The sequence below is a fragment of the Pagrus major genome, chromosome 13, assembly GCF_040436345.1.
Source record: "Pagrus major chromosome 13, Pma_NU_1.0".
Lineage (NCBI taxonomy): Eukaryota > Metazoa > Chordata > Actinopteri > Spariformes > Sparidae > Pagrus > Pagrus major.
In genome coordinates this window covers 17,472,183-17,488,083 of record NC_133227.1, presented here as the reverse complement: position 1 = coordinate 17,488,083, position 15,901 = coordinate 17,472,183, and the positions used below count along the sequence as shown (strand labels likewise).

The window sequence follows — 15,901 nt, the reverse complement described above, 5'->3', positions numbered from 1 at the left end:
CCCAGCAGGAATCTCACTTAGGTTTGAGATAAGTAAAGAGTGGTGATGGATGCACTAGATACAGCCAAAGTGTATCTAGCAGCCTTGTCTCTGTGTCCCTCCTGCCTGAATTGCAAGAAAGATATAGCCCTCTGCTGTCTCCGTTCAGTTTGGGCTGTAGTTAACATTCTTTCACACTGGCATGCTAGATTAACTCCATCATATAGCTTTAAAGAGACTCTACCAGCCAGTGTAAACAAATCAACTTCTGCTGCCAGCTCCACCTAATTTACTTATATGGTTTTTTTTTTAAAGCAGTGGCTCTCTACCTCTCTTGGGCCCCTATCCATTATCCAGGTCCCTTACGGTCTCTAATTAAATACAATGAAGGAATGAGTGATGATGATTATTCTGTTAATAATTTGATTATTACTCTTGCTATTGTTGATATTATTTATTATATTCAAAGTATTTTTCATTATTATATTTTGTTTTTATTTATTTATATTTGTATACATTGTAATTCTTCTGTTACATCACTGGAAAGCATTAAAAAGCATGTCATGGAATGCCAAAAAACAGATTTGATTGAACTGTACATTTGAAATATCATTATCATAGTTTCCCAATCAGAAGCATTCTTATTAATTGTTCCAATGGAAAACAAAACCTTAGACGCTACATGTTAAGTTGCTTTCAGTCCAACAGCGGAATATTCCGCTTGTTAATTTGCAGCTACAGTGATTAAAGTGTCCACAATGTATCACCCGGAAAAATTCATGCTTAATTTCCTCGACAGTGAATCCCATGCAAGAATCAACACGGTTAAGTCCATATTGGTGAAATTTCATTGTTGATCCTCTGACGTCTTCTTCCAGTAAGAAGCTACACTGCAGAAAGCTGACAGAAATACTGAAGTAAAAAGTTGGTTTGTTATGAAAGGATACAACTTCACGTAACGTCACGCCGGTGTAAATAGGTATGCTTTATAAATGTTACCACATTCTTGCAAGTCTATGCAAGTTTCAACTGGTCTTGTGGTAAGATTTTGGTGAAAAATCGCAAAATTTCAAAACGTATTGCTTCCAGTGCCCCCAATGTTCTGTGAACAGTAAGTGTGGACTTACTTAATTATACAAAATTACGCACCAAGCGGGTTTAGTGCAGTTTACATCCCAGCATTGTGTATCAAACTAAAGATTTTTGGTCATGTGGTCTTTGTAGCGCCACAGTTATGCAATGTATGGTATTTCCTCAACTGTGAGTTGCTGTTGAATTGTAGCAGGCCCAAGTGCATGGCAGCAATCTTTTTGTCAAGTTTTATTGCCATTATGTAAAGTCATGAATGCATGAAATCAGCAGTTGACCTTTGGCACTGGCGTAAACATCTTGACTCAAGGACATTTCCATATAAATGGGACTTATGATGTCCTCTGGTCTGTTTGCATTATTTAAGAAGCTGTAGCTACCCATTTATCTGACAAAGTTGTGGGATTCGGAGAGACTGCCTCAAGTGGTTTTTATTTATTTCCCCAGTTGCTGGTGTGTTTATAATCACAGAATTTAGAATTTCTTTCACTCCTGACTCACGTCCTAGTCCAGTCCAAATATTCAGTCATTTGTTATTAGTGTTATTTTGTTATTTTTGCAACAGGGAAGTGAGGGTAAAACTACTGGTGTACTGATCAACAATGTTATTATTGATCCCACTGTTTTTCTTGCCAAGACATGCCCTACTCTGCCCGATTGCCTTACCCTGGTATCTTAGGGCATGGCCACACATACGTGAATAGGGGGGATGACCATGGCTTGCCGGTGCTGAATGTGGGCAGTGCAGGATGTGAGGCACATGGAACTCAGTGTGCTGGGTTGTAGGACTTTGGTAATGTAATTGCATTTAAGTAACTATGTCAAGTAACACCTTATCACCCGACCTCATTGTCTGTGATCGATGTTGTCTCATCAAAATATGTCATAGGATATACTAAATAGCTCCAGTCGGCTGTGATGAGAACACAACACCCTGGTGAACATGCTCATTTTCTTGTGCTGAAGTTAAATCTGCTTGCTCTTAAATACTTTTCCATCCATCTCTGTTCAAGCAGCGCTGAGTTTGAAAGAGAGGCTGAAGTAAAAGATATTTTAAAAAGTAACCACTGTTGCCACTTGGTCAGTGGTTTCCGTGTTGCTACCCAGGTCTTGCCCCTGCCTGATCGGTACTGAGCATGTGCTACTATTAACAGAGATGAGAGAGAAGTGAGATGTCTTACACCTTAGCAACCTCCATTATCGGCTACGGAAAAAACAATGTGTCTTATTCAGTTCAATTATGACTTTGGTTGACTTATGACAAGTTTAACGTCTTCTGGATTGTTCTGATGAGATATATGAACTACTATTTTCTACTGTGCCCCAGTACATTGTGATGATGAAAGTGACACACAAGGGGAAAAAAACACAGAAATTCAAACTCATCTCCTAGCAATGTGAACGGAGTCAATCAACTATTTTAGTTGGTGTACTTGCTTTTAAAAAACCTGCATACAGCGCTTACCTTGGTGTAAAAGTGGTATCACAGTAATGACATTTGGATTTTAGTCAAAGGCTCCATGTGTCAGAGGGGTTCATGATTGGAGGTTTATTACTGGTTGTACACCTCCAGCAAGATATTTGCACCACTTCCTGTTACAGGGTGCAGAGGGCTGGCAAGCATTGTGCTCTCCTCATATATTTGTCATGGACGTTGTTTATTATTGTTGTATTGCTATTGAAAACATTGTATACGTATTATGTATCTGATGTCAAATTAAGGGGACGTTAATGATTGAGACGACAATCAATTAAGCAGCGGGCAAAGTTTGTCACCTAAACAGATCTGTTTCTGTATAAAAACTTCCATACATTGACTGGCTGAACTTAACATAGGAAAGAGAATCTGTTAAAAACAATTAGTATTGTGAAAGCCTCCCCTCTTCTGTGGTTGATAGATTTCTTTGCTGTTTTCTACAGTTTGTAGTCTATGAGGCCCACTGACAGTCTCACCCACATCCTGGCCTAAATGCAAATCAGTATGGAATGAAACTGTTACAGTTTGAAAGATCTCATTCACCTGGCTGGGTTGTGGTTTGGGTTTTATCTGGTTCTCTGTTAACACCATGTAACTCTTGCAGACTGAAATTGTATAGCATGTTTACATGGCTGGCTGTGGTCATTGTTTTTCTGTAAAACATTATCGGTTCTTTATCAGTATTCTTATCGGATCATTTTCGATATGAAATAATTGCTTTTAAAAATATATATTATTGTTAAACAAAAGAAGACTAAACTCAGAATAGAAATAGAACTAAATATTTTAAATACAATGATATTGTTACTAGTAGTAGCAGCAGCAGCAATATTTACAACAACAAAATCACTATAAACAATATTTCAATGGAAACGAACCTAAAATGAAATAAAAGAATATTCCTTTCATCAAAATACTGAGTGAAGTTTAGACGGAATGATGAACACAGACTTCAGTCAGTATCAGTCCTCGTACCTGTGCTGATGTGAATCACTTCCTACAGGTACTGCTGGAAGAGGGAGGAAGAGCTGTCTCAGCCAGCAGCCAAATTTTTAGATACTGGTACATGAAAAGCTAAGCTAATCAGTGATTACACACAGACTGCTTTTGATAAAGCATATCGCTATGTTGTTTGACATTTCCCTGTTAGGCGAGCTAGTGTACTGTGCTTGTGTAAAACACCACAGCGGAGGATGAGAGACTGCGGACAGAGCAGATTAAAATATCACTTTCTACATGTTAAAGGGTTTATGCTTATTGAACTGGAGTATATATAAGTACTGGCATTTTAAACGCGAAGTTCTTTTGCACTTGCAGTAACGAGCACTGTTGCTGTCAATTCGAGTATTCTTCAGTAATCATCACCTGGTTCACTTCACTGTCTCCACTGCCGCCTCTCTGCTCTGCTGTTCACAGACTTAGCTCCATGTGTGTGGAAGAGCTTAGCAGAGGAGGCCACAACGAAGTGATAATAAATGACACCAAAATGTTGAAAAGTACCATTAAGAGAACTGTTAATGTCAGAGCTTATCAGTACTATTTTATTTCATAATTTAGTCCTGGGACCCGTTTAATACTGGGTTTCGGTACCCATCCCTATACATGACCAGAGGAAACAGAGAAAAGGGCCTGTGGTATTCCCTTTTGATCAAAAGATAGACCTACAACAAGCAGAACACACTGCACTGTGCCGCACCAGTCCATTAACACACCTGCTGATGGGTGACATACTGTAAGTTGTTGGGTGTTTGATTTTGGCAAGGAGTCTTCCTTGTGTCCTTAGTATTGCAACCACTGCAGGGGCGCCACTCGGAGACAAATCAACCTTGCACAGACCTCTACTTTTTCTTCACCACCGTCTAATCTCCTCCCAGCTCTTCTGTCATAACTGTCCCTCTCTGAGCCCGGGGGAACAGGTACTGCTCTTTTGGTCTGTATCTGTAAGCTTTCAGAAAATGGCAGCAATACAGACAAAATCAACACAGAGGGTTTTTTGCCAGCAAAAGAGTAGGGGGCTCTGGAGGCAAATTGGAGAGAAGTTTATCATTGTCCATTTGCATATACTACCAACATTGTAGTGATACAAAGCTGCTTCCTGTTCCTGTTGAATGAAACACTAAAATATTAAGAGCGGAGGGTTGAAAGGCCTTTCAAGATTACGTTTTGAGAACAGGACTTTATGCTGAGACCTAATTCAGGCAGTGTAAACCAAGAATATATTGGCTGTAGAATAGAGCAGGTTTAGTATGGAGTTGGGCTGTTCAAAATTTGAGTTATTGCTTTTGCAATTTTATTTGTATGAATTGTTGCAGCATGAGGTATTATTAAATTAGTGGAGGAGTGTGCATGTGTTAAACCCCAATATGAGGTAAATCATTATAATATATCATTATTACTTATATCTTGGCCTCCCAACATAGGCGAAGGTGTATTTTCTCTCTTCCTGAGTTTGCACTACCTTTTAACTTTTAGCTGTGTACACAGTTCATCTGAAACATAATGGCAGGCCTACTCATATACATTTGTACCTTTGGACCCTCCCAGAGGCCCTACCCCATCGCCTCACTCTTGCCACACTGAATGCAGTGCTGCAATAAGGAGCATGTGACTGCAGTGGCATCAAGTGACAGCCCTTAAAAGGATTGCTGATGCCCTGTCCGCCAGCTGAGCTGATTGAAGCCCACTGTGACTCTGAAAGGCCTGAGAGATTCAATAGCACAACTCGAACTAGCTACCTTGACGTGCTTGTTCCTTTAATCCACCAGAGACCACAGTAATGTTGTAGACAAGTCTCTGTCAACAAGTAATACTGGGTTGTCACCTGCTTCTTGGCAATCTGTGTTAAATTTATCTGTTTTGTACAGTATGTCTCTTGACACAGAATGTTTCGTCACAAAATCATTACCAGAAAGTATTAGCACTGCCCGTCAGTAAAGCGAGGCAAAGGTAACCCTTGCCTTAAAAATCACTATTTTTTTTACTTTTGCATTGATGTGGGTAAAGATTCAGGGGCTCCATGTGCACCTCAACCCACATCAGACATTTCCTGAAGCAGGAAGTGTTCCTCTAGTTCATAAGCTTTGCCGAGAGTAAACAGCCAACAGGAAGTCATTACATAACCCCACCCCTTCTCAGAGCACAGGGGAGTCAAACTGATTAAATGTGAGATTGGCTGGGATGGATTTCCTGGCAATTATACCTCTGATTACAAGCATGCATGAGTCCAGCGACAACATTTGGCCACTGGAATGCCCACAGCACCTCAGACATGTTATAATTGTGTTATCTTAAAATTTCACATGATTTCCAAACTGAGATGCATCTAAGCAACTGCTTGGCTGTTATCCAGAAAGGAAGTAGTATACACATTTACACAAAGATGCTAAAGTAAAAGCTTAAATTCAAGAGCTGTCATAAAGCAACTGTTGTACCACAGGTCACTAAATTAAAAGCTGAAGGGTCTTTGTATAGTCACAGCCAGTATCCAGTGATGATTTTGAACCAACTTTATTTGATGTTTCTGTTTAATATAGAAGACAGACATGAGACACAGAACAACCTATTATATTTGACTCTCAACAGTTTTATTGGATGTTACCAATTCATACAATAAAATGTAACTATATAAATGTATTTAATTTTAAAAAAAAAAAAGGTATAGAATCTTTTGTTTTGTCCTGCCACAAGAGATCAAAATCACAAGAAGATCAAAAATTCAGCTGTTTCTTGAGATGGAGAGAACACATCATTCACTTCACAGCTCCATCACACATACCTGTTTGCCCCCAGTGGCTATTGTATCATAGCACATTATTTTATTTTGGAAACTGTTTCTGAAACTGTTATTACCTCTGCCAAGAAGGTTATGTTTTAACCAGCATCCATTTGTTGGTGGGTTTGTTTGTCAGCAGTATTAGGGTTAGGAAAGAGAAGCCTTTGTGGTGCGTTTTTCCATTATCATTTCATGTCAGACAGCTGTGTCATTGTTTATCATGGTGCTTGATAAAACTTCTGTTGGCACAGCTGAATTACTGTAGGCCTCTGCCCTGCAGAGACCCAAGTCAAATCCATTATAGCACGTCATATGCAGAAAGCAGAACTGATGTACAGCTGAAACAAAGAAGTGTTTCTGCAGTTTGAGTTAATTTACCCTGTGAGTGCAGTTAAACAAGTGCACAGTAGCACTTCCCTTCTAAATCCATCTTGTGAAAGAGTTTACTTATCATGTCCTGAGTATACTGTCAGTCATGCTGTCAGTCAACCATCCTTGCAGAGACACTTGACAAGCCTCCCCTTTTTGAAAATCCTCCATGGGCACGAACCTTCCCAGAACCTGTAAAACCAGCATCTTTCAACCTGTATGTCGTTTTACGTTGTTTGACTTACTGTTACTACTTACCACTCAAAATGATCACCAAAATGCAGCCTACCTTAAGCTTTCTTCTTGACAATTGTCATGATTTGTTCACTTCTTTGTAGTTTAAAGTCCCCACTTTGATCACTCTGCATTGTACTGTGAGCTGGATTGGGGTAGAAACATGAAACCCAAATTTTGCATTCTGACAGTAAATTAAAGTAGTAAATGAATCTCCAGTATGTCTGTATATGGTATGATTTATATATTATTCATATTTTATTTATTTTTTATGGATCAAACTTTGAAGGGGTATAACCCTAGGAGTGGAGTGAGGGTAGAAGCATGAAGCTCAATAACTTAAAATAATGTGATAGTGCTTCTGAAAAAATAATAACCTATATGGTGGCCACAAAAACAAAATTTTGGAAAGGCCACTCCCCCCACACTGTTAATCCACTTGATTTGAAATTGGACACATCCACAGACGAATCCAGCCCAACGTGCTCTATAATAAAGCCTCTTAGATCATAAAAGTCCACTATGATGGATGTTTTTCAAACATGAATAACATCAGTAACATTCATAGAACTTTTCATATTTTGACTTTATCAACACCAAAATCAGGAATCACTTCCTGCCCTCCATCTGCAGTTTATACTATACACTGACATGGTTAAAGTTGTGGCCTTGTGTGTGTGTGTGTGTGTGTGTGTGAGAGAGAGAGAGAGAGAGAGAGAGAGAGAGAGAGAGAGAGAGAGAGAGAGAGAGAGAGAGAGAGAGAGAGAGAGAGAGAGAGAGAGAGAGAGAGAGAGAGAGAGAGAGAGAGAGAGAGAGAGAGAAGAATGCAGTCTAAATCTTGGTCACATTTGTAATCTACAATTGTGGGCTAATGCTTCTTTGCATTTTTTTGTTTGTTAAATTTATTGTGCAGATCTGTTGTAGTGAGGACTGCTAGCAGGCCTTAAAAATGTACAGCTAAAATGAGCCTGCTGGCCAGATTAACTGTATGCAAGCCATTCCAACCCACAGATTGTGTGTCGATTCTGTAAGCTTCTTGTTACAGTGCATTTAGTGACATTTTGATGTGTGTATATAGCGGCCAAGCCAACATATAAAAAGACCATGAAATTATGTCTTTTAGTCTTATCCGGCACTGTGTGTCTCAGGAATTTTGCTGACAGAAGACTTAAAATGGAATATTTGCCAGAGGTTTGTGACATTTTGCTTATACTTTCAGCAGTTTCACTTCTGTTTCCGTAACAATAGATTTTAGGGAAGTCAGTGGGGTTTGAATAGATTCCACACAACGGCCATTTCACAAACAGGGAGAAGCAACGGTTACTTTGACACATTCTCAGAATACCACAAGTAGGGCTGGGCGATAAAACGATCTCGATCATTTTCATGATAAAATTTTCCATGTTAACGATGATAAATTTATGACGTTTATTTTCAGTAGTTATTTTTGAGTCCATTTTCCTTTACCTAGAAAACACTACACCAACAGCCAATCGCACAGCAGAGAAACAAATGCATGTGGTTGATACATGTTGATACATACAGCAGCTCAGAGATGTCACCGCTGATATGTGGTCTGGTCACATGTCCGAACCACATCAGGTCTTACAGAACAGGAGGCATTAAAGTGTATTAAACTGTCAATTCAACATTATTATTGTTAAATATACTGTATATCGTAATAATTACCGACATCGATCAATATAAAAAAACATATCGTGATAACAGTTTTGGCCATATTACCCAGCCCTAACCACAAGGTAGTTCAACCCAGTCAGCAACATTTAGCAGCAGAGGCAGTTATGAGAGACAGGGGCAGAGGTAGAAGAGACAAGCCACTGGTCTTAACACTACAATCACTGATGCGAAGTGGAGCTCTTCCTATGGGGAGTTGACTCTTGTTGAACTTGTTCAGCAAAACAAGCAAATTTTTAATCATGTTATCCACTTAGGTTTCAATCACCAGATTTCTGATGAACTGGAGTTGTAATTAGTTTGTTGTGCTTGTTTTCACATACATTCAGTGGCTACTTCATTAGCCCCCATACACTGTAATGCAATCAAGTAAAACAGCTCTACCATAAATTCTGCTTTTTCAAGGATAATAATGTTTGATTGAGGTATTATTTAACAACGTTTTTATTTTTGACATTGTAGTATGCAACGGTGTTCAACTTGACTGTGTTATGATGAGAGGTGTTTCTAATATTTAATCCACGCCATTTAAATAAATGAGAGTAGCAGAATATTAGGAACACCCCAGTATAGCACCAACACCCGTTAAGACTTAATAATGAACACAACGTAGAAATTTTACCAACAAAAACTGAGAATTTCTGAACTTCCTTAAAGTAGAATTCATGGCAAAACTCTTCCATTGGACTGCATTTAATTGTACATGTGTACATAATGTAGTGGCCAATAAGTGTACTGTATGTTATGTTCAAGGGTTCTGTTTTAGATTAAAGCAGCAGTAGTTGTTGCTATACTCAATAGAAATGACCAAACTCGCATCACAGCTTCTTCTTTGTAGCACTGAACTTAGCTAGTGATATGCATTAGCTTCTGTAACATGCTGCCATTTGTTTGAATGCTGATTTGGAATTACCTTATGTCTTTTTCACCACTTTTTAAGATGTTAGAAAAGATGTGAGATACAGTAGGGTCAGAAAGTCAGACACAACTAGTGAAAATACTTTTGTTTTGCATTTGTTTCAAATGTAATACTATTGTTTTATTACACATGATAATATAAGTCTAACAGTACAAGCAAAAAAAAGAAATCTTTCTTGAAAAATGTGCATGAATTTAGAATAAATTAGTATTTGTTAATTCCCCCATTGACTTTAATGATGGCATGCACTCGACCTGGCATGTGGGAAAGTCTATGACAGTCTTGAAGGAGTTTTTGCAAAAGCTTTGAGGTGTGTTTGGGGTCATTATCCTGCTGCAGTATGAATCCTTCTCCATGAAGATGCAAACCAGAGGATGAAACATGTCTCTGAAAAAGGAAAGAGGTGGATGCCACAGTTGTGGTCTATAAAAACAAACTTAACGGGAGAATGTGTGCACCTGTAAGTAAACTGTGACCCATGTGTATGAAGATTTTGGCATTGGAGTGACACAGATGGTGAGGTGGCATATTGTATCTGCATTGTAGAAATTAAATGTGAGGCATCATTATAGGTATAACGTTGTTGCTCACACTTGTAATTTGACATAGAAAGCATTCTTATACATCCGCTTAATTAACATTCAAACCAGCAGTGTTATTTGTGCTTGTGATAACTATCTCACAAGCACCTTTCAAGTGTCAAAGAAATATGTCAACTCAAATTCAGCTCAATATTTCATCAGTGCTGTCTCACCATGTGGATCACCACATCTGTTGAAATGCATTGTTGTAGAAATTCATGATATCATCAAATAGCAATAAACAATTAATTTTAATTTCCAAATGTTTTTGTAAGTATAATTGCTGCAGTAAACATAACTGCTGTCAGGTGCACAGAGCGCACTGGAGATGGAGCACGGCCTCCACCCACTCTCTTATCCAGTCACCTCCCCTGGTACTTCTTCACCACCTGCACATATGGATTGGAAAAATGATGAAAGCCTGGAAATAAAGTCAGTGACACACAATCATCTCTCTCACGCAATCATTACACTCCATATCCTCATTGTGAATCCTAATCATAATGCAGGCCGAGTTCACCGTAACAGAACTTAAATGAATAGCGTAATGTACCAAACTCCCAATTTCAAATGATATCCCAGGCTCGGGGATACCATTTGTTGCGATCACTTTGGCAGGTGTAAAGCAGCCAGTCTGATTGCTGTAAACATAAATACTGCAGTGACAATCAGGCATTCTGGTGCATGACGGATGCACAGACTTTCATTGTCATCACATTACTTGACGATGATGCGAATGAAAGGATTAATAAGTGCTTTGTAACGTCCACCTTTGTTGCATCGTCCATGCAAAAAACCTTTATTTTCCTTGTGTTTCCTCTCAATTGTTGTGTGAAGTGTGTGTGAAGAACCATTCATCAGCAGTATGATTTCCATGCATTGACATTGATAAGGCACTTTACATTGACCATTTATTGTTGAATGTTGGTGCGGAGAGGGTGGAATATTAGGCTGCTCCACATGCGCATCTTTCCAAGTTCATTTGGGATTTATAAAAGGAAATTGTGCACTGTTGGGTAGGCCTGCACGATATGAGGAAAATCTGCGATGTGCGATAACACTGTTCAATATTGCGATGACGATATAACTTGCGATAAATAAACAAATATTGAAGTTTGCATATTATTAACTATACAGTTAATAATAGTGTTTCCGCATTAATAGGTACACTGCTAACATAGACCCCAAACATTGAATAGCCAATGTCCACTGAATAAAGAATGAAATAAATTATTTCGAACATGCTTTTATTGAACAAACTGCACATGAATACCCAACCAATTAAGCAGAACATTAATTTAAATAAGACATTATAACTATATGAAATTAAAGTTTAATTTCCCCTGCTCCCTTTAAACTATTTTCTTGTAAACTCAACCAAAACATCTCTTACCATGCAGAGTTGAAATAAATAAAACATCCAGGGGGAAACAACTTAAATAATTAAATAAATATAAATTAAACATGGCACTTTAAATTAACTGTAATGTCTCTCATCACAATCATCAAGGCCCTTGACTCTGCCTAACAAGGTGCAGAGATCTATAGTATGAGGGACAAAACTGAAATAGAGTAGGGCCAGCCCACTAAATCAAGAGAAAATAAAATCAGGAAAAAATATCTACCCGTTAGGGCAAGTTACAACCTTAGTTATTCCCTTAACACAAGTTCTTGGCCAAGAAAACCAGCATGTTAACTTTGTTAGGTTGTTACCACATTCCCAGATGTGCTGATGTGCTCACACAGTACCTGTCATTGTAACACGTTGTAACAGTCAGTTATTTAATGTAGCGGCACTAGGTGGCGCCTCCTTTTGTTTAGTGGGTAATGTAACCTGTACGATGAAGAAGAGCAGGTGTACTTCCGCTCCTCATGAGAAAGGATACCGCTAACAGAGCGAAGACTTCCCTTTTTATTTTGTCTTTATTTTGCCAAGTGTTGGTAGAAGAACCTCGGCCTGTGTTCATTTGCATGTATGCCTGTAACATTAGTGCCGTAGAGACCTGGCATGGTGCGGTCAGTGTTATGAATAAAAGTGCCGTGCGGAAACCCCCACATGTTGCCTGCCGTCTCTTGAGTAACCGGAGCAACCGCACTAAAGTGGACCATCACCTTCCCCTTCACCAGCCCACGTTACAACGTCGTCTCTCCTGAATCCAAAATAAGTTCATATAGCAGAAGTGCTGTTTCTTTTCACCACAAGGCCTTCGTCGACCATTGTCATCGCTTTTTTCTCCTCCCTCAGCCATCATAACCTGGCAATCACCACCAAACTGATGCCGATTAATTTTGTCAGGGTAGCTAACGGCTAGCTGGGGCTTCATCTGATTGGCCTTTGTAAACAGGGCTCCGTCTGATAGGCTAAATGTTAGCATGCTCATGGCGCATGTAAACAAAATAATTTTTCTTATTCATCGCGTGTCAGGCAGTCTTTTGCGATGTGTTTATCGCACATGTTCATATCGCGATGACGATGAAAACTCGATTTATCGTGCAGCCCTACTGTTGGGCATATGGCAGGTTTTTATAAATCAGAATATTTTGCTGGTGCACGTACATTTCCTCATTTGTATGTATGCAAACATCTAGTAGGGCAGCTGTGGCTCAGGGGTAGACCCAGCATCTTGTTATCGGAAGGTTGCTGGTTCGATTCCCCTGGTCTGCATGTTGAAGTGTCCTTGGGCCCCAAACTGCTCCTGATGGGCTGGTTGGCACCTTGCATGGCAGCCACCACATCAGTGTATGAATGTATGTATGAACTGTAAGTCGCTTTGGACAAAAGCATCTGCTAAATGCCCTAAATGTAAATCTAGTATGAAGTCTCCACAGAGTTTTATGAATGGAGCCTCATTTATAAAAGTCTGTGGTAAATCCACACTAAAGCTTGGATTTCTCTAGTTGCAACTATACTTTTGTTTTTTTGTGTGTGCTGACACCAGTGGCAAGCATTATACCTTGTCTATCTGATGAGCAAGAGGTACAGGTTGTTCTGATTTGTCCCTATACAAAATAAACTTTATCAGGAGTATCAGTGAATAAAGTCGGTGGTAAGTATGTACTCCCCACAGCCACTTCAATTGCATCTGAAAAGGCTTTTGTTGTCACATGTGTGGCCTATTGTGCATGTAAAAAGCAAAAAGCCTTTTGTGTGGCTTTAAACAATCGCTGAGGAGGATCCACCCATGTAAACAGGCCTTAATGGATAGCACAGCCACCTCCAACACAAAAGTTAATGTAAAATACAATTTTGAAATATTTCAGTAATTTGATTGATGTGGCTTTGTAGAGTTCAGATGGTTGGAAATATTTTGTTGGTTATATTACTTAACAGTACATGATGTATTCAGAAAACCTTACCATTGTCCATTTTGGTATCCTGTTTCAACCTGAACTTTTTCAGCTTAATTTTAATCTACAGTAAAATCCACTTGTGGAATCGGAAGGTTCTGGAAAGGATCTTTCATGTCCCCTCAAATATATGTTGTCTGCCAAGACCTCTTGGCATCTGATGGGTATGAATATTAGATAACTGTGTTTGTCACATGATTTTCTGGAAGATGACAAAATAAAGATGATCCTTTGGTGCCTCAGATTACATTGTGCAGTAACTGTCAGAATTTACTTCTAAGGATTTTTTGGGTTCATGTCTCTTGGTTTTGTTTGTTTGCCATATGAACACAGCAGTCAATTGAGCTCCTTATCCTTCCGCTCCCACTAGCTGTATCCATGTCAATTTAAAAAACCCAAAGTCTGAGTACCTTATCCTAATCTAGAATATAAAACCATATACTGTATAAAACTACCAGGCATCCAAATAGTAGATATGTTTCATTAATGTAGGGGCCATTAGACTATTGAGCAAGTCTTTACCTTTGACATTTACACTCTTACCACCTAATCTAAAAAATGAAAAATGTTCAAGTGTGAGATCTGCATTCAAGAATGAGCACACATTACTGAGAGATGGCTCTGTTTGTGTCAAGATATATGGGTGGTCTGATGAGCTCTGGTATTACTGATCAGTCCCATTGTCTTCATGGAAGGAGGAACGAGGAGACATTTGCTTTCACTTCAGGCCAGATGGTCATGGCACATTGTCATGGCAGCCATGTTAAAGATGTATGCCCTGTCTGTCCACAAATCAGATGCTTTGTAAGTAACAAGCAATCCGTGTTTCCCACAGGATTTTATGAGGCTGTAGCCCTTTTCACACAGAGATTCTGCAGTATTGGTGCAACGAAGGCTCGCAAGCAGCGCCGGCATAAAGCCGCTCCAGTGTGTCATTTCATACAGCATGCCAGCATTGCAGAATGCATCATAACCATGAGAGGTGTGTGTGTGTGTGTGTTTATTTTTATGCGTTTCCGCAGTAACTCTAAAAATGTCTCGGCAAACTTATCACATGGATGCTGTTGTAAAGTGCTTGAGATTGAGATCCTGACCACACCATGCATTAAAAGGTGACAAAGCTTTGTTTTTTGCTCTAAATTACATCACATAATCACCATTAGTAAATAGCGGACTCTGTCTGGCTCTCACTTGAAAGGGATGCTGTTTTTCGCAGGAACGTTCAATGGAGACTCAGTCGGGAGGGCTGAGCGTCGTGGTGACTTTTCCTCATTGAATTAGCAGATTTTTTTCTATATAAGTTGCCAGAGACAGTAACTACAACAATACAATGACGAACACCTTGTGAGTTAAAGTTTTTTGCTCTAAATCACATAAACATTGCCATAACCAGCCGCTTGGCTCTCGTTGCCGGGGGCAGACACGGTTTTTCTGGTGGAAATGTGATGAAGCGTTGGTAGGACACACGGGATGACAGTGACTTTTCCACTTCTGTCCCGTGCTGCTGGCTTACCCTTTCACACAGACGTCGTTTCACCTCTGTCGCTGCTGTGTTACTGCCTCTGCTGGTGGATCACAGTCCTCACAATATACTCTACTACATGGCTCTGGTTGTACAATGTTAACACATTCCCATAAGCTATAGTTAGTCAATATCAATCTAATGCTTTTAATCTTGTAGCCTATTAGTCCTGACATGTAACTAAACCTTGACTGAGAGACCAGATAATCATTGTCTTGTTTCAAAATTATAAGTGCCCATGAGTGCTATCTTAACTATATATTGTCTGGTCTGTGTGGTTAAGTGCCATCTTAACTATATATTGTCTGGTCTGTGTGGTTGAGATTGCTGCTGGAAAATGTGAGCATCATTTTGTGCGTGCGCATGCAAATAAGTGTATACATTGCAACGCAGTTATCTTTCCCAGCTGCGGTTCATTAACATCGCTGCCCTTTGGCATTTCTCAATTGTAATAAATAGTGTTCAGGCACAGAGTCACAGAACAGTGATGGAAGTGGCTGGTAAATAAAACAGAGACATATAGGCAATGTACTGCCCAGCTGGGTAGACAAGACAGAAAAAAACAGACTGGAGAGAGATTGACTACAAGCTAGCACATCAGCTTAACATTACTGTTATTAGAGAGCACAAATTTACCTGACAGCAGTTCCTCTAAGTCTTTCTTACAATGTTTTTTTCTTTCCATGACCAGAAGATATAGCTAGTTCCAGCTCACTGAGGTGAAAGACACTTTGCTAAAGCAACGGCACGAAATGTCTTGAGCACTGTTATGTGAGGGGAAAAACATTTTTGGATCAATGAGACTATGGTGCAGCAAATTAGACAATGATGGGCCGCCAGAGTCTCGTTAATTACTGGGAGACACCGAGCAATTGATCAGGGTTGATGATTACTTCCAGACAGTTTGTCAGGTATT

The 15,901-nt window shown here is 39.4% G+C and overlaps 1 protein-coding gene across 14 annotated transcripts in view; it reads left to right on the top strand.

Annotated features, from left to right (window-relative positions):
• picalma (phosphatidylinositol binding clathrin assembly protein a) overlaps positions 1-15,901 on the top strand; it is a 75,618-nt gene that overhangs the window by 5,783 nt on the left and 53,934 nt on the right. The window lies entirely within an intron of this gene.